The sequence below is a fragment of the Mixophyes fleayi genome, chromosome 4 (genome assembly GCF_038048845.1).
Source record: "Mixophyes fleayi isolate aMixFle1 chromosome 4, aMixFle1.hap1, whole genome shotgun sequence".
NCBI classification, from domain to species: domain Eukaryota; kingdom Metazoa; phylum Chordata; class Amphibia; order Anura; family Limnodynastidae; genus Mixophyes; species Mixophyes fleayi.
Genome location: NC_134405.1, coordinates 89,939,897 through 89,959,909, shown reverse-complemented (window position 1 = coordinate 89,959,909; position 20,013 = coordinate 89,939,897). Strand labels below are relative to the sequence as shown.

The following is a 20,013-nucleotide window of genomic DNA, read 5'->3' as shown; positions in this document are numbered from 1 at the left end:
GTGCCCTTTTTATCCCTTATGTGAACTAACATAAACATTTGTGAATTGTGTGTCCTTTGAAATGTATTTGTTGTATTTTTAAGCATTATACTCTTTCATTATAAATGATACACCTTTTTAAACATTGTAATAGATAATTATGTTATTTTACAAATCATTTTGTAAAAATCAAGCTAAAAATTAGTAAATGCTATGAAATGTGTTGGCTGTTGACTCCAGTGGTGAGAACATTTTTGCTCCTGATGTGTGAGTGTGTGCCATCTCCTGAGGTGAGATTATCTATGAGGAAACACCCCTAGCTGGGACATGGTTACCCTCTATGGGATTCAACTCACTTGGGCAGCCCAGAATATATCCAAAATAAGGCTTTATTACGACAGCACAACACCATAAGACTTTCACAAGGCGCGGGGTAAATGGTACCCTCCAGCAGCCTCATACAGTCAGCACCCCAAAGTAACAATCTCCGTATCCTTTGTGCAGTATTACTGCTACCATTTAAGCTAGACAGTCCTGTGTCCCCCAGCCTTGATTACTGGCTCACACAGACCCTGTTCTGGTAGGGTTTCCTCTGGCGGCACCACGATGCCTGACCCTGAAGGTTTCATGCTGTTGTCTTGTACTACAGGATCCTCCACAATAGAATGAATCCATTGACATACCGCTCTCCTTATATTTCTGGCTGTCTACACATGGAGTAGGGTCAAGGTGTCCCAATCCCTCCCTTTCAGCAGGGGTCCATCAGTACACTCTAAAATTAGTTTACTGTAAGACATACTGTCTCTGTTACCTTGATTATACAATGGAATGGCTTAACTGAATTAGTTATTTGGATAGATACACTTAACAAAGGGTTAAGACATTTTCTACAGTTGTCTCTGCAGAATTACACAATCTGAGATACATTTTGATACAAGGAGATTAAAAATTGATACATGCTATTTTCACACAATATGGCAACAGGCTTTATATTTCTAATACATACAGTATTGCAGGTAATAACAAGGGCAAAATGTATCTAATAACATGAAATGACAATTCACATAATACAACGATGCTCTGGTGTACATAATTAAACAGGGCAAATTAATAAAATGTATATTAAACTGTGAGAAACTGGTGATGAATAAAAGTCCTCAGTCCAGTGGGACCTGATTTCTTCACAGTGTCCACAATATACCTTTTATCAGCTGATATCTATGTGATATCCTGTAAACCGCGGGGCACTAGGACCCTTTGGAAAAAGAATGTGTCACAACATGATACAGGAGAGTATGTAGGACCCAAGGAAAATCAAGGCTGCAGGAAAGTTCCAGGGATTTTTGAGACTGAGACTGTTGAGAGGAGGAGCTTCAGAGAGTGAGTGCGTACTGGGGAGACATTTTCTGAAAAGAGACATGTTTTTCTGCTATGCTGTTCTGAGGAAAAGTGAGGCAATTGTTGTTGCTGAAAGATAGATTGCTGCAGAGAGCTGAGGTGTGTTGTCATTCAGTACCCTGTATTTGCAAAGACTTGAAGACAAGGGCTTATACCAGTGAGTTATTCTCACTCACTACACAGTATATCCTACATCTTAAGAGCTGTAAGTTAAATTTACAGAGAGGCTTAACATGTGGAGTACCTCATCCAACCTTCCAGTACATGTCTGCAGCACGTAATCCAGTTTTGAGTTTTACGCCCGCGTGCAGAACATTGTTAAGCCTCTGGTCATGTGACGATTATCAAAAGGTACTCAGAGTACTGTGAAGCATAGTTCTAACCAAAATGTTTACATTATAAAAGTATTGACATATAGGAATTTTGTTATTGTATTTGATATTCTGGAAGTAAGGCTTGATAGTGTTGCCCATAGCAACGGCCAAGTTAAATGCTCTATAAGGTACTGTAACTGAAACCTCTATTAGCTCAGGCCTGTGAACACTGTATTCAGATTTTACTTGTTGCTAATCATTTTTTGTCCAGAAATATTATAGTGATGTATTATTCTTGCATAATAAATCTGTTGTCATTTCATTCATTTGTGTCCTACTTGTATTGGGGACTCGGGGTTCTCTGTCCCACTGCCATACTGTGATCGAAAAAAGAGAATCCAGGGACTAGGTATGATTCTATCAACACCCACCTCTAGGGGTGTTACACTGATCGGATAGGAACACTTGCTGCACCTTAGGAGCAGATGGTTGAGGTCTTAACCAGTGGAAAACATTTTATACTGGTGTGGACCTAAAACCTGTGGTCAGATGCTGTAAAAGATTCATATGAGCAATTTATGAGTTTATCGATACAAGAGCAAAGTGAGGGCAAGCACAGAGGGGGTTGATATGTACCACTTTAGGAACTACTTCATTAATTATGGTTTGCAGATTTGTTTAGTGGAAATTGTGAGCTTGTAATCTATAAAAAACACATTGGTCAAAAATTGTGGAAGTGAATAATATGTTTACCTTTACTACACTGTTACATTATTTTCTCTTTTACTTAGATGTATACACAGAGTGGATTTTTCTTCATGTTTCATGATTGAAAGACCGCAGATGAATTGGAATTCATCTGCTGACCACATGTATTGGACATTGTGGTCGAAATGACTAATTATGTAATTCACATTGAATGTGTATGTTGATGAATTTATGTGTTGTTGGGTTATATTAGAAACACACAGGGCAAAATGTATCAAGCTGCGATTTGCCCTCTTCAGCGATTTTCTAGCGGCGAGTTTGAAACCGCTGATGTCTGAAAGTGCAAATTGATGCTAAATCACCAGTAAAGTGATGTAACCAAATTCAACACACTACAAATTGCTGTCCCTACTTCTGGCCATTCTAAGAATATAAGTCGCTATATGTATGAAGCTGTGAATTTTAAATTGCTGCGATCTCGCTGTGAAAATTGCCAGAATCAATGTGCTGCTTTAGATAGGAGAGATTAGCAAACACATCAGCTTTTCCATTGCTGGCCAATGTTAATATAACAGGAGGCACAATACAAGTTTTAATTATGAGGGTAATAATGATTTGTTGTTTAGAGGGGTAAATATATTATTAATTATCTTACAGGGGTCAAATTATTTTATGAATAAATCAGTGGGTCAAATTTCATTAATAATTATATGTGCATGCTGCCACTCGTAGTGCCACAAGTATGTACTTTAAATGGTGTCCCTATCTGGAAATATTAAGTGCTGCCACATCAGGAAAAATGTATTATTTACCCACTGATAATAAAATGACATGCCACAATAATATAATAAAATAAAAAAAAATTCCCTTACATATAATCATTAATGAAATTTGTACTACTAATTTATTCATAAAACAATTTGTTCCCCGTAAGATTATTAATAATAATTTCTTCCCCCTCTATACAAGAAATCATATTACTCTTATAATTAAAACTTTTATTGTGCCTCATGTTATGTTAAGAATGGCCAGATAGCTTTAACAGCATGCTGTTGGAGCAATCTAGCCAATCAGAAGCAAGTCTAAAACATGTAGCGATTTTTCAGATGAATTCCCGGCGATCTTGGGCGAGTACGCAGCGAGTTTGACTAAACCGATGGCGGGATAAGTGTTTTAAAATCGACACAAATTGCCGGAGTTAGGATTTTTTTATCTCAAGATTGCTGATTAATGCATATGGTGACTTTGTGTATAAATTTGCCAGCAATCTCAAGTGATTTATAGCAATTTGAAATCGCTGAAAAAAATCGCACTTTGATAGATTTTTGAAAAAATAGTATTACACCTTCTGGTGCACTTGGGAAGCATTCTTTATAATTTATGTTGTGACTTATGGAACAATAAAGATCATAGGCAATTGTTGTATTGAGTTTAAATACGTTTATAAATATTAATGATATCGCCTCTATATATCTGTAAATTTTATTTCCATGGCATGTTTTGATGTCTACTATTATGGGAAAGTCAAAGTCAGATTATACATTAAATTTATCAATAATTTTGATAAACTAGGAGATAGCACAAATTATTACATGGACTAATCATTTCAGCTAATCATCTAAGCAGTTAAGAAATGAAAATATGTCTTATACTTGTAAAATGTTATTGACAATATATTTCAATTTATGCGTAACATATATATCATGATTTATACTTAGTATGGGGTTATCTTGTGTGAAGGATAATTATGGTATTCATTAATGACTTATTAGTCATACAGATGTGTTATAGCCTTGTACTCGCATTGGAAACTTCATCCGTTTTCCTCTTGAAACACCTTAGTGTACCCATCTGTCATCCATTCCACTGATCCCCTCCACAAGATAGTCAACTCCATTCTCCTTTCTTCTGCTCTGAGAACAATAAGAATTTGGTTTAGAGCTAACATTATAGGTTTAGAAGACGGGATTGATTTACTGAGGTGATGATGTATAGAAGAATTTCAATTTGGTACTGCATATTATTGAGTACAGTTTAAAAGTCTGTAGTGTATGATGTAAAATACAAGAGACATTTATAAAATCCAATGCACTTCGAAAATGTGTTGCAACCCACACTAACCAGATTTAAAAACACCCATTATATTGGTTGCTATGGGTAACAGTAAAATGTTTTTGTATATATCCACAATAGTCTGCACAATCTCTATCTGCATTTTAACTATCAGCAATTGTTTTCAAAAGCTGTTTAATAACTCTGTATGTACTTACAGAATTTAAAATACAACATGACCACCATCTTCAATATCTATGCTCAGACAATAAATTAATTAAATGTAAAGGTCAGTTATAATTTATATCTTTCAGCCAGTAGCTCAAGGTTACATTGCAATATTTCTTTGTTTAAGCTCTATTTAAGTCACTTTCTATCTGTCCAGGTAGCTATCTCATCTGTATGTGGATCATAGCTGAAGAGTGTGATATAAATTAAGGTAGTAAGGGGTGTAAGTGTAGTGTGTGGTTTAGTGTCACGTCTATGAAAATACTATAACAAAGCTGCACCATCATACATCTCCTCTCTTGTCACAAAATATCTCCCAACTCGGCAACTCCGTTCTGCACAAGATCTGCGTCTCTCATACACACTCATTACATCCTCCCATTCCCGATTACAGGACTTTTTTTTCCGGGCTGCACCAACTCTATTGAATTCTCTTCCTCGCACAATAAGACTTTCCTCTAGTCTACAAGTTTTCAAGCGTTCTCTGAAAACCCACCTCTTCAGACAAGCTTATAATATTCCTCAACCAACCTCTTAACCTCACTACACTACCCTATTATCACCTGTTATACAACTATCCACTGACCAACATTGCTGTGTGACAGGATCATTTAGCTTATAAGTCACTTTTACCTTTGCAGTTGGGCCGACTGCAAATATAGACTTAACCTCATGTGTCAAACTCCCATTGTCCCATAGATTGTAAGCTTGCGAGCAGGGCCTTCTCACCTCTTTGTCTGTTTTACCCAGTTTGTTTATTAGTTTACTATGTTTGTCCCCAATTGTAAAGCGCTATGGAATATGTTGGCGCTATATAAATAAATGATGATGATGATACTAAAAGAGGAGCAGTTGTTGCCTTGAGTGATGGCACAATCTTGTGAGCCATAAAATGGATATTTTCTCCTCCCAGATTTGATTTATAAATATGATATATTATAAGGAAGCAGGTATATATCCCAAGAGTGCAGGATTGACCCTCTCAAGTCCATGCTGGTGAAAAACATTGAAAGTCAAAGCACATCAAATTCTCCACAAAATCACATGTGGTAACGCGCATTACTGTGTTCAGGCTCGGAACACTTACAGAGAACTACACAAATAAAATAGATTGTACAATATGTGCTGATTTTATTACAGTCTTTTCAGATGTTCACATTTAATTGAGGAAATAAGTCTACAGAATGCCCATAGTTGCCATGATGAATAAGAGAATTCATAATTTAGCAACTGAGTAATAATGAACGTTTAACTGAATACCGTACTTGGGAAAAGTCAAATTGTGTGTCTGCACCATGTTATCCAGCCACGTTTCCATCAGAATCTATGTGGGGAGTGGTTCTACAGGAGAAAGAAAATTAGATAGTACAATATGTTATTTTATTTTCTTAAATAAAAGAGAGAAACTGTATTACGTCTCTCTCCAGTACAGTCTGAGACTTATCTGTAAAACTCAGACATGGCTTAGAACAGTTATTTCTTTCACTCATGTTATTTTCTTTTATTAGTAAAGAACAATCACAATCAATTTTCTGACCCAAAAGAACAAGGTGGCTACATGAGATTTAATCAATCTTAATAGGGTAATCCAAAACCTTGGCAATAAAAAGAAACACAAACATGATCACCCAGTGCCTTTCCATATGGTCAATGTGAGGACCATGGATAAACAATGTATGGAAAAGAGAGTGATAGAGTGAGTCCTGGAAAAATGGAGCCCATTATTAAATGTATTTTAATATATGTAACGTCCCCTAGTGGCGTTTTAATAAACCATGCACCCCTGGGAATAGAGGATGGTCACCTGGAGGGTGAGTTAGGTGTTTCTGGTTGCTATGGTGATAGTCAAGCCTAGTCTGCTAGTGACTGAGCAAAAGAAGGGGCGTAAAAATGGGGGAAAAGAGATATAGAGGAGACAGAGAGAAAAAAAAGGTGATGTGAAAACCTGGGGACCTCCAAGGCTGCCCCGGTATTGCCTGGGACCACAAGCACGTTGACTGCGCAACGGCAGGGAATATGTGCCTTGAATTGGGAAAGAGTCCACAGAGCAGAGACCCCTGGAGAAAAGGGGATGGATTGCTGCAAATGGCAGCATGCATACACTAAGGGATATGAGAGCAGAGAACCCTGAAGAGAAGGAGAGATTGCTGCAAGTGGCAGCATGCATACACTAAGGGATGTAAGAGCAGAGACCCCTGGAGAGAAGGGGGGATTGCTGCAAGTGGCAGCATGCATACACTAAGGGATGTGAGAGCAGAGACCCCTGGAGAGAGGGTTGTAGCAAGGAGGAAGAGGAGTATAAATAAAGAGTTCAGTGTTTGATAGAGATGGTCTGGCACCCAAATCATTTTCACTTTTATTGCACTGCACCACAAAGTGACATCACTTGTATCCCACTACTTAGAAAGAAATACCTGCATGTACAGGGACCCCCTGGTCATTTACACCCATGCCCATCAGCAAGCCAGGGCTTGAGAAGGAGGTGCACTGTGTAACCTTTGTACCTCACACTAAACACAGTGACTGGGGATTACATATATTTTAAGCTTGAAGCTCCAAATTATTGAAAAACATTTTGTTTCAATTAAAAAAAAAAAAAATCAAGTCGGACTTGAGTCATTACGGAGAGCAAAGCATAACCATATACAGTATGTCATTTCTGTGAATTTTAGGAAAGTTGGAGTTAATGTTTTATCTGAACTATAAAAGGGGAAACTTGTAAATATCTCATTAACCTCTTCTGGAACCGAGTATAGAAGGTGTCCAGTCATTATCTTGACTAATGATCAGCTGTCTGAGACTCAGACAATGGGGGTCACCAGACTGGCCATTTGAAAACTGATCAGCAACAGCATTACCGAAGTTAAGTGCTTTCTCCCTTATGTGTAATAAATCTTTTGGCTATTTTATAACAACTGTTTATGTCTATTATTTCAAGCTTGGCACTCGAGAATCCCATTACAAATACGCACAGAATTTACCTGATAACAGGGCAACCACTGGGGCATCCACAAAAGGGCTCCACGTGGAAGTGTATCAATTATCCTTGAAGTCTTGTACCAATTGTTCTTGTAAGGATTCCTCACCATCTTGCCGTACTCTGGTCCAACTATCTGTACACACCGTTCAGCAACACCCTGCAGGGAACAAGTACAAAACACACAAGAACAAACAAGAATTAGACAGGGACCATTCACCTGAAATGTCTTGTTTCCTTGATTGCTGTATACTTTTTCTCTCAGCGGCTGTGGGGGCAAACAGAACATCCACCTCCCCACATGGCTGACAGGCCTTAAGCTTCGGTTAGTATATCCCACCTATAACAACAAGACTCCAACAAATGGCCTGGGTCCACGTGTATTACTGCAGCAGACAAGGTGTAGTGCACTATCCCTGATCAGACCCTACTCACTATAATGCAAAATGGAGTGAATAGGGGAGAACAGTAGCATACAGTATACAACAATAACAAGGGAATACAAACACTTAGACACAGAAGAATAATACAATGAATACACAATACAATAGGAACCAACCCTGGCCTAATTTTAATGAGAACCTGGCCACAGGATGCAGAAACACAGGATACAGAAGGAAAATCTGCAACCATCAGCAAAACGTCTGATGGGGAATTAGGCGGTGAAAAAAGAGATCAAGATGGCGGGGACAGATTGGGTGCAGTCTCTTATTAACTGTGGCTGATCTCCTATCTGCTGGTAGGCCTAGTGGCTGATTTACTTCCACATGCCAAGTGCCTAGAACATATGGCCACATGCTCTGAGCCTGACTTAAAGTGTTCCCTTTCCTAGACTCTGTGCCTAGTTACCGTGCCCCCAGGCTCTTAGGCCTGAACAATGTGCCCCAGTTAGGCTATAAGCTTAGTAAAATGCTGCCCAGGCTTTAAGCCCAAATTACTGTGCCCAAAATGAGTAATTCATAAAAATACGCCTAAAGAACCTCTGGCTTTATGTCCTACTATATGCTCCATGGGCCTAGTGTCTGGAAAAAAAAAGTGCCCACAGGTTCTTCTTCTTCACGCACCTAAGCCTTTCTGGTTTTCTTCTCTTTGCACTTCACTAACTGTGCTGAATCTGAGGTTTGGTAAGTAAAATATTCTTCATTTCTTCATCTTCTGCACTGTCCGTCCTCTTCAGGTCTCTTCGTCTTTGCCCTCTTTATGGGCACTGCTCCAGGGAGACATCCTACTACAGATGCTGGTCTTTGACAGAAAAAAAAAATTAAACAAGCTTAGATTGTTAGGGGGCAGACTAAAATCAGCTAAGATTGAAATCAGCTATTTGTACCAGTAATTTGAAAAGGCGTTTGATGGGGCCAAAATATTAGCATTTCTAATTATGGACAGATTAGAAAAAAGTAGCATGGCTCTTTAAATACAGTAAGAACTATACATATTACTAGTGTGGTTCTTTATCATTTCACAGTTCACCTTTGTACATTCCAGCCAACACTTTATACAATGGCTTGATGGAATGAGGCAATAGGGTTAAGCTGACTGTTTTAGCTCAGTATAAGACCCATCGACTGCTAGGTGCTTGCCAATTTCTCACTACAGACTTTTTAGATTTGTTTAATTTAAGGCATAAAACAGTCTGACTTATTATGAAATACCCAACAAATTAGCAGTAACAGCATATAGGTGGCAAAAAACTGACAATAGCAATGTAAATTGTACACATGAAACTAGACATTTAAACAGACATTTGAACCTTCCCCAGCTCAAAGAGAGGAAAATCATTTAAATGGTATTGGCATGGAGACAGCAATTTCTACTTGTGCACACAAGCGTGACTTTGAAATGCTGTGTGATAAAATTGAAATGGCATTTCATCCATTCTGGGGGAAGTCATCTTAAATAAGTTTAGCGCAACTACACTCAACCTTTCTTGAACCAGATACAAACACATCAGCTGCCATCCAAATAGGGAAATTATGCTATTACTTGTTTTTTATATGTATTATATTTAGACTCTTACAATGCAGCTTTTGATTTATTACGATGGGCATTTGAAAAATAACAAGAGTGTATCACATCATAAAGTTGATGTTGTTTTTCCATGTGCCTTGATATATGCCCCCACTCCCCTAAATCTCTGTGAAGTAATCCACTGCAGAGATCATAGATTTTTGTTGTTGTAAATTACATACATAAATATAACTATAAATTACATATTGTAGCCCCTTTATGTTAATAATCTAAAATTATTATAAGTTTAGAGATGGAAATTAATTTGAAAGCCAACACTGGAACATACAGTTGCTCAGACACAGGAACATATTTTATTAAATTTAATTTTATTTCCCATCAGGTGTAAAATGGAATTATAATGAAATATAACAACCACAAGTAGACATTTTATTTATACAAATTCAAGACCTGGGGGAGAAAAGTTATGTAGGAGAGAGAGTGGGGCTTGTAAAACAGCTAAGGTTAGAAGAAACAGCTTGGATAGAAAAGAGGTTTGAAATGAACAGAGACAGATATACTATTATCTATTTTCTTATGTCTTTGTGTATGCTTATGCTTATTTATGTATAAATGACACTTTGTGAAACAACCATACATATAAAAGTCAAGTATTTGTAAGCCCCCCTTGAAATTCTGCAGTTGTCCCTGACTCTAATCTGCAGTCATTTCTTGAGGAGCAGCTGAAGACTTAGAACTAGAGATGTTCACTGACCCTTGTATTTTGGTTTTGGATCTGGATTATGTTCGTGTTTTGGTTTTGATTTTGGCAAAACCGCCCTTGTGTGCTTTGGTTTTGGATCTGTATTTTTTTAGAAAAATTTATAAAATATGCTAAAATCACATAAGTTTGCTCTTTTTTTGTTCCTACATTATTATTAACCTCAATAACACTCATTTCCAGTCAATTTTGATCACCTCACAGGTCACAATATTATTTTCATATGCTTTCGGACAAAGACCGCAGCAAGCTGGCTGGATGCTAAGTGACAGAGCCATGACACAAACACACAGTAGTTCATAACAAATCTATGAATCATTGCCACACAGCAGTGACAGAAAAAAAGTGGTGCAAGATGAAATTGGCTTTGGGCCTTCCCCAGTGTTCCTTCTAAGTGAGCAATCTGGAAAGGAAAGAGTTAAAAGGTCACTTAATGAGGGCTCCACCCGAAGGGTTTGCATTCACAATCTGCAGGATGTTTCCTAGTAAGATACAGGTTTAACTGTATCATTTCCAGATTGCTCAGCTTAGATGGAACACTGGCCTTCCCACCCACCCTTATGTAAGATATTGAAAAGGACATATACAGTTTAACAAACCAAGCGCTCCAGCAACAAGTAGTGCTAATTTTATGGCTGAAGTGCTTGGTTTGTTTGGACTCCCACAAAACAAGCTACCAATAGCTTAGCTGCCTTAAGCCCAACAGTGCTGTCAATGAACTCTACATTATTAAACCATGTCTGCTCGTGCTGCATCTTTAATCTCCTTCTCCTCTCTGGATACCACCCTCTCATCCCTGAAGAACTGCCAAACTTATGTAGACACAGGAATGGATATTAAAACTGGAATGGCATTACATCTGCTTCAGACAGATTGCGACATGGAACATGTGGACAGCATGGAATCCGTCATATTGGAATATGCTGCATTGAACAGAGATTTAAACCAATATATAGATGCAGTTGAGGAGACCGTACTTAAATTAAAACGTGACTCATCGGATAAGATCCCGGATTTAAGAGAGCTTGTACACGAGAGATACATTGCACTTCAGAAGAATAATACAGAGGAGGCCCTGAGGCAGGACGATAACTATGTCCAGTTTAAAGAACAACTAAGAGACCTGATAAAACAAATGTGTGTGTCACCGGCCCCTGCAGAGTAAGCTTTGGAAGATGAAGACGAGGAGATCGCCATCACCCAGAGCACTACTATAACACAGTTGGAGATAAAGAACCCATTGAAAAACAAAGTGTGTGGTCACACGTATGAGAAGCAATTAAAAGGATGTGTCACTCACCGAACTGTGAGTGCTACTTCTCGTGTGTTTAGGAACCGTGGCCGTCCACCATCCTGAGGGTCTGCGCATGTGCAGCCCTTTCAAACCTTCAGTTCATGTTCCTTTTAGTTAATTGGCTGATCAGGCAACACTCCCTATTTAAAGCACCTGAGGTCAATACCTCATTGCCTGATCTTGGAGTCTCATTCCCCATGAGCCTCTGAAGGTGTTCCTGTGTTTCCTCATGTCTTCAGCTCCTGCTGATTCCTGTTGTTCGTTTGTGGTTTCCAGACCACTTCAACTCTCCTGTGTTTCATCGTGACTGTGCCAGCTGATTCCTATCCGCTGCCTCTGTGCTACTACAGTTTCCAGTCCACTTCAACTTTCCTGTGTTTCATCGTGACTGTGGCAGCTGATTCCTATCCGCTGCCTCTGTGCTACTACAGTTTCCAGTCCACTTCAACTCTCCTGTGTTTCATCTTGACTGCACCAGCTGATTTCTATCTGCTGCCTCCGTGTATTTACAGTATCCTGCTCACCTCAACTCTCCCGTGTTTCATCGTGACTGCACCAGCTGATTCCTATCCGCTGCCTTTGTGCTACTACAGTTCCCAGCTCACCTCAACTCTCCCGTGTTTCATCGTGACTGCACCAGCTGATTCCTATCCGCTGCCTCCCTGTATCTTCAGTATCCTGCTCACTTCAACTCTCCTGTGTTTCATCGTGACTAGGGATGTGCACCGGCGACTTTTGAGGTCTCGTGTTTTGTGTTTTGGATCCGGATTTTCGTTATTTTTGAGGTTCGGATTTGTCTCGCAAAACACTTGACGAAAGGTCTCGGTTCGGATTTAAGGTATTGGATTCGGATTTTTTTTGAAAAAAACATAAAAAGTTTAAAAATCAAGTTTTTGGGCTTATTTTCACTCCTAGGCTATTATTAACCTCAATAACATTCAATAACAAGCATTTCCACTAATTTACAGTGTATTCTGAACACCTCACAATATAGTTATTAGTCCAAAACGTTGCAACAAGGTATCTTTCTGGACTGCGTAGAGGAGTGGGTCACCACAATATATTATAAACCCTGAACTTTTATGATTCGCACCAATAATTGTACCTGGACTGCGTAGAGGAGTGGGTCACCACAATATATATTAAAAACCCTGAACTTTTATGATTCGCACCAATAATTGTACCTGGACTGCGTAGAGGAGTGGGTCACCACAATATCTTAAAAACCCTGAACTTTTATGATTCGCACCAATAATTGTACCTGGACTGCGTAGAGGAGTGGGTCACCACAATATATTAAAAACCCTGAACTTTTATGATTCGCACCAATAATTGTACCTGGACTGCGTAGAGGAGTGGGTCACCACAATATCTTAAAAACCCTGAACTTTTATGATTCGCACCAATAAATGTACCTGGACTGCGTAGAGGAGTGGGTCACCACAATATATATAATAAGAAAACCATCAACTTGTATGATTCGCACCAATAAATGTACCTGGACTGCGTAGAGGAGTGGGTCACCACAATATATATTAAAAACACTGAACTTTTATGAATCACACCAATAAATGTACCTGGACTGCGTAGAGGAGTGGGTCACCACAATATATTAAAAACCCTGAACTTTTATGATTCGCACCAATAATTGTACCTGGACTGCGTAGAGGAGTGGGTCACCACAATATCTTAAAAACCCTGAACTTTTATGATTCGCACCAATAATTGTACCTGGACTGCGTAGAGGAGTGGGTCACCACAATATCTTAAAAACCCTGAACTTTTATGATTCGCACCAATAATTGTACCTGGACTGCGTAGAGGAGTGGGTCACCACAATATCTTAAAAACCCTGAACTTTTATGATTCGCACCAATAATTGTACCTGGACTGCGTAGAGGAGTGGGTCACCACAATATCTTAAAAACCCTGAACTTTTATGATTCGCACCAATAATTGTACCTGGACTGCGTAGAGGAGTGGGTCACCACAATATCTTAAAAACCCTGAACTTTTATGATTCGCACCAATAATTGTACCTGGACTGCGTAGAGGAGTGGGTCACCACAATATCTTAAAAACCCTGAACTTTTATGATTCGCACCAATAATTGTACCTGGACTGCGTAGAGGAGTGGGTCACCACAATATATATTAAAAACCCTGAACTTTTATGATTCGCACCAATAATTGTACCTGGACTGCGTAGAGGAGTGGGTCACCACAATATCTTAAAAACCCTGAACTTTTATGATTCGCACCAATAATTGTACCTGGACTGCGTAGAGGAGTGGGTCACCACAATATCTTAAAAACCCTGAACTTTTATGATTCGCACCAATAATTGTACCTGGACTGCGTAGAGGAGTGGGTCACCACAATATCTTAAAAACCCTGAACTTTTATGCGTAGAGGAGTGGGCACTGGGCACCACAATAAAATATATAAAAACCTTCAACAGATCTGCATTACACTACACATACGGCTGCTCCTCCATCCTCTCCATCATATACATGTTGGAGTTTTAGCGTGTGACAACCTCTTGTTTTTGATAATGTCAGTGCATTTTGAATATTTTTCAATTTGCCCCACACCACTGAATGTACTTTATCTATGATACGCAATACGCATCTATCTATCTTGACTGCGTAGTGTGGTGGCCCCGGTACACAATTTGGTACCGAGGCCACAATATAATTAAAAAACCCTCCACGTGTCTGAATTCCACCAAACAAGTATCTGGACTGCATAGTGGGGTGGCCCCGGTACCCAATTTGATACCGGGGCCACAATACCTCCTCCAAACATGGTACAGACAATTCGTCATTGAGAGACCCCAGACAGACAGGGTCGAAGTGTTATTGTTTGACTTTGTAAACCCAAAAAAATGTCCCTGTTGCACATAGTCGTGCAATGAAGACTGACTTTTTCATTTAAAGGCACGATCTTTAAAGTGTAGTGTTTGTAAGTCTAAGTCATATTATACTTTTGGTAAAATTGGTTTATTTTGTTCCTCTTTATAGTAATTAATTAGTAATAGAATTAAAGTAGGAAATAGAATTAAAGTATGAAATTGAATTAAAGTAGGAAATAGAGTGGTATAGAGTTGTAGTGTGGTATAGATAGAGTGGTCCACACAATATAATAATAAAACCCTCAACTGGTCTGAATTCCACCAAACAAGTATCTTGACTGCGTAGTGTGGTGGCCCCGGTACACAATTTGGTACCGAGGCCACAATATAATTAAAAAACTATCCACGTGTCTGAATTCCACCAAACAAGTATCTGGACTGCATAGTGGGGTGGCCCCGGTACCCAATTTGATACCGGGGCCACAATACCTCCTCCAAACATGGTACAGACAATTCGTCATTGAGAGACCCCAGACAGACAGGGTCGAAGTGTTATTGTTTGACTTTGTAAACCCAAAAAAATGTCCCTGTTGCACATAGTCGTGCAATGAAGACTGACTTTTTCATTTAAAGGCACGATCTTTAAAGTGTAGTGTTTGTAAGTCTAAGTCATATTATACTTTTGGTAAAATTGGTTTATTTTGTTCCTCTTTATGGTAATTAATTAGTAATAGAATTAAAGTAGGAAATAGAATTAAAGTATGAAATAGAATTAAAGTAGGAAATAGAGTGGTATAGAGTTGTAGTGTGGTATAGATAGAGTGGTCCACACAATATAATAATAAAACCCTCAACTGGTCTGAATTCCACCAAACAAGTATCTGGACTGCGTAGTGGGGTGGCCCCGGTACACAATTTGGTACCGAGGCCACAATATAATTAAAAAATTGGGCATCAACTGTCACCGTTGTTTAATATCTGATACACCTAAATATGGACTGCACAGTGGAGTGGCCCCGGTAGTAAATTTGGTGCCGGGGCCACAATACCTCCTCCAACTTCCAAGTGTAGTGTTTATAAAGACACACAGCGTCGAAGTGTTATTATTAGTTGACTTTCTTAACCCTAAAATTGTCCCTGTTGCAAATATTCGTGCAATGGACAGTTACTTTTCTATTGAAAGACTCAAGCTTTCAAGTGTAGTGTTTATAAAATATAAACAACAATACAGTAGTTTTAGAGCACGTCAATACCTCTTGTTTTAAATTATGACACGGCATTTTACTTTTGGTTTAATTTCTTGAATTTTTTTACATTTGGTTTTACTTTTTGAACATGGCAAACGACTGTTGCTTGGTCATATAATGCAAAAAAAAAAGTTCCAAGATGGAATTGTCCTTGGGCCCTCACACCCACCCTTATGTTGTTGAAATAGGACATGCACACTTTAACAAACCAATCATTTCAGCGACAGGGCCTACCAAACAACTTTGGCTGAAATGATTGGTTTGTTTGGGCCCCCACACCAAAAAAGCTATTCATCTCTCCCTGTACAGACTAAACAGGCTCTACTGAGGCAAGATGTCGTCCTCATCCTCAACCTCTGATTCCTCTCCCCCTACAGTGTGTACTTCCTCCTCATCACACATTATCAATTCGTCCCCGCTGGACTCCACAACCACAGGTCCCTCTGTAGTATCTGGAGGGCAGTGCTGTACTTCATTGAGGAATTGATTATTCATTTTTATAAACATCATTTTTTCAACGTTGTGAGGAAGCAACCTCCTTCGCCGCTCACTGACCAGGTTCCCCGCTGCACTAAAAACTCTTTCCGAGTACACACTGGAGGGGGGACAACTCAGGTAAAATAGAGCCAGTTTGTACAGGGGCTTCCAAACTGCCTTTTTTTCCTGCCAGTAACAATATGGACTGTCTGACATGTCTACTTGGATGGTGTCAGCAAAGTAATCATCCACAATTTTTTCTATTGTGACAGCATCCAATGCAGCGAGAGTAGACATGTCTGCAATGGTTGGCAGGTCCTTCAGTCCGGACCAGATGTTATCAGCATCCCCGCCAGTGCCTCTTTTGGGAAAACTGAGCTTTTTCCTCGCAGCCATAGATGTGGAAGAAAATGAGGGTGGAGCTGTTGGCATGTCACGGTCCTCTTCAGAGGACAATCTCCTGACCAGCAGGTCTTTGCACCGCTGTAGACTTGTGTCCGCCGGAAACAGAGACACAACATACGCTTTAAACCGAGGATCGAGCACGGTGGCCAGAATGTATTCCTCTGACTTTAAAAGAGTGACCACCCTCGGATCCTGGCAAAGCGTACGAAGGGCTACATCCACAAGAGCTACATGCTTGGTGTAATCGCAATGGCTTACCAGCTCCTCCCTCACTTTCTCCAGCTGCTTCTGCAACAGCCTGATCAGGGGAATGACCTGACTCAAGCTGGCAGTGTCGGAACTGACTTCTCGTGTGGCAAGTTCAAATGGCTGCAGAACCTTGCACAACACGGAAATCAGTCTCCACTGCGCTTGACTGAGGCGCATCCCCACTCCTTTGCCTATGTCGTAGGTGGCTGTGTAGGCCTGAATGGCCTTTTGCTGCTCCTCCATCCTCTGCAGCATATAGAGGGTGGAGTTCCAGCGCGTCACAACCTCTTGTTTGAGGTGATGGCAGGGCAGGTTCATGCTTTTTTGATGTGCCTCTAGTCTGCGGTAGGCACTGGCTGAATGCCGAAAGTGTCCAGCAATTTTGCGCGCCACCGCAAGCATCTCCTGCACACCCCTGTCACTCTTGAGGTAATGCTGCACCACCAAATTAATGGTGTGGGCAAAACATGGGACGTGCTGGAAATTGCCCATATTTAATGCCCGCACAATGTTACTGGCATTGTCTGACACCACAAATCCCCATGAGAGTCTAAGTGGGGTAAGCCACTGGGAGATAATTTCCCTCATTTTCTCTAATATGTTGTCAGCGTTGTGCCTCTTATTAAAGCCTGTAATGCACAATGTTGCCTGCCTTTGCATGAGCAGCCATTTTGTAGATGCTGCTACTGATGCAGCTGTTGCTGTTGCTGCGGAAGGGGATGCATCTACCCAGTGGGCTGTCACAGTCATATAGTCCTTCGTTTGCCCAGAACCACTTGTCCACATGTCCGTGGTTAAGTGGACAGTGGGTACAACCGCATTTTTAAGAGCACTGAGGACACTTGATCGTACTTCTCTGTACATTTTTGGTATCGCCTGCCTAGTGAAGTGGAATCTCGAGGGGATTTGGTACCGGGGACACAATACCTCCATCAACCCTCTAAATCCCACTCCACTGATGGCGGACACCGGGCGCACGTCTAACACCAACATTGCAGTTACAGCCGCAGTTATACGCTTTGCAATAGGGTGACTACTATCGTATTTGGTGGTCATGGCAAACGACTGTTGGACGGTCAATTGTTTTGTGAAAGACTTAGCGGTCTTACGACTTCCCCTCTGGGAAGATGACCGACTAACAGCAGCAACAGCAGCAGTGGCAGTAGTAGGCGTACCGCTGCAGGATTCCTCGGATGAATCCCGTATTGAGGAGGACTCAGTCTGGCTGCTGACTTGGGCTGCAGGACTGAATCTGATGGAGATTGTGGAGGAAGTTGACGAGGAGGGTGTTGCTGGTGTGTATCCAACTGGACCACGGGATTTAGGTGTCCCTGTACCGATGAGGGTCCTAGCCCCAGTTCCTGAACTAACCACTGAACTATGAAGGTTATTCAGGTGACGTATAAGGGAGGATGTTCCTAGGTGGGCAAGATCCTTACCCCTGCTTATTTGAGCTTTACATAAGCTACATATTGCCATACATTGGTTGTCTGGATTTGGATAAAAAATAACTCCAGACCGAAGAGGTGCATTTTTTGGTCTTCTGACCAGGCATGACGATGGGCTTTTTCATCCCATGGACATCAGCTGTTTCCCCCCCTGGTGCCTCATTTACAATAACCACATCACCATCCTCATCATCAAGTTCCTCCACAGCGCCAGCTACATCATCAATAGCCTCCTCCCGAGCCACCTCTTCCCGTACAGTGATGGGAAGGTCAGGCTTGACAACCACCAACACCCTTGGACTCGCCTTGGGGATTTGTGATAATTTCTCTTTAGAAGGCAGAGTTGTTTACTGTTTTGTTGCTGACAGCATAACTCTCTTCAATTTTTTGTAGGGGGGGGGAGGAGGAGGAGGGCTAAGATCCGTGGGTGAAGCTGAACCACTAGTCATGAACACGGGCCAGGGCATAAGCCGTTCCTTGCCACTCCGTGTCGTAAATGGCATATTGGCAACTTTACGTTTCTCCTCAGATGATTTTAAGTTTCTCTTTTTGCTACTTTTTCTTAACTTGGGCTTTTTGGATTTTACATGCCCGGTACTACGAGATTGGGCATCGGGCTTGGAAGACGACGTTGATGGCATTTCATCGTCTATGTCATGACTAGTGGCAGCAGCTTCAGCATTAGGAGGAAGTGGGTCTTGATCTTTCTCTACTTTATCCTCCAAATTTTTGGTCTCCATTATATGTAGCACAAGATACTGCAGAATGTGTGAACTTGGTAATATTGCAGTACCAATGGACTTATACTGCTGGATTGGTTTTGCAAATTTGGTTATAATTATTATATATTTTTTTTTTTTTAAATTTTTTATTTTTTTTTACTTTTTTTTTATTTTTAAAAAACTTGGGAATAGTGGGGAAATAACTATGCCCTTAGAAGCACAGAGCACAGGACACAGCACCACTGGACTGAACAGGACACGGCACAGGACCCAGCAGCACTACGGAACTCAGCAGGACAGAGCACAGGACACAGCACCACTGGACTGATACTGCAGAATGTGTGAACTTGGTAATATTGCAGTACCAATGGACTTATAAATTATAATGCTGGATTGGTTTTGCAAATTTGGTTATAATTATTATATATTTTTTTTTTTTTAAATTTTTTATTTTTTTTTACTTTTTTTTTATTTTTAAAAAACTTGGGAATAGTGGGGAAATAACTATGCCCTTAGAAGCACAGAGCACAGGACACAGCACCACTGGACTGAACAGGACACGGCACAGGACCCAGCAGCACTACGGAACTCAGCAGGACAGAGCACAGGACACAGCACCACTGGACTGATACTGCAGAATGTGTGAACTTGGTAATATTGCAGTACCAATGGACTTATAAATTATAATGCTGGATTGGTTTTGCAAATTTGGTTATAATTATTATATATTTTTTTTTTTTTAAATTTTTTATTTTTTTTTACTTTTTTTTTATTTTTAAAAAACTTGGGAATAGTGGGGAAATAACTATGCCCTTAGAAGCACAGAGCACAGGACACAGCACCACTGGACTGAACAGGACACGGCACAGGACCCAGCAGCACTACGGAACTCAGCAGGACAGAGCACAGGACACAGCACCACTGGACTGATACT

The 20,013-nt window shown here is 40.3% G+C and overlaps 1 long non-coding RNA gene across 1 annotated transcript; it reads right to left on the bottom strand.

Annotated features, from left to right (window-relative positions):
- Positions 1–4,158: 4,158 nt before the first annotated feature.
- Positions 4,159–8,189, bottom strand: LOC142149909 (uncharacterized). Its single transcript, XR_012690918.1, has 3 exons — positions 7,661–8,189; positions 5,945–6,020; positions 4,159–4,312 (listed from the first exon to the last, which is right to left on the bottom strand). It is a non-coding gene; the product is annotated as an uncharacterized LOC142149909 (long non-coding RNA).
- Positions 8,190–20,013: the final 11,824 nt, after the last annotated feature.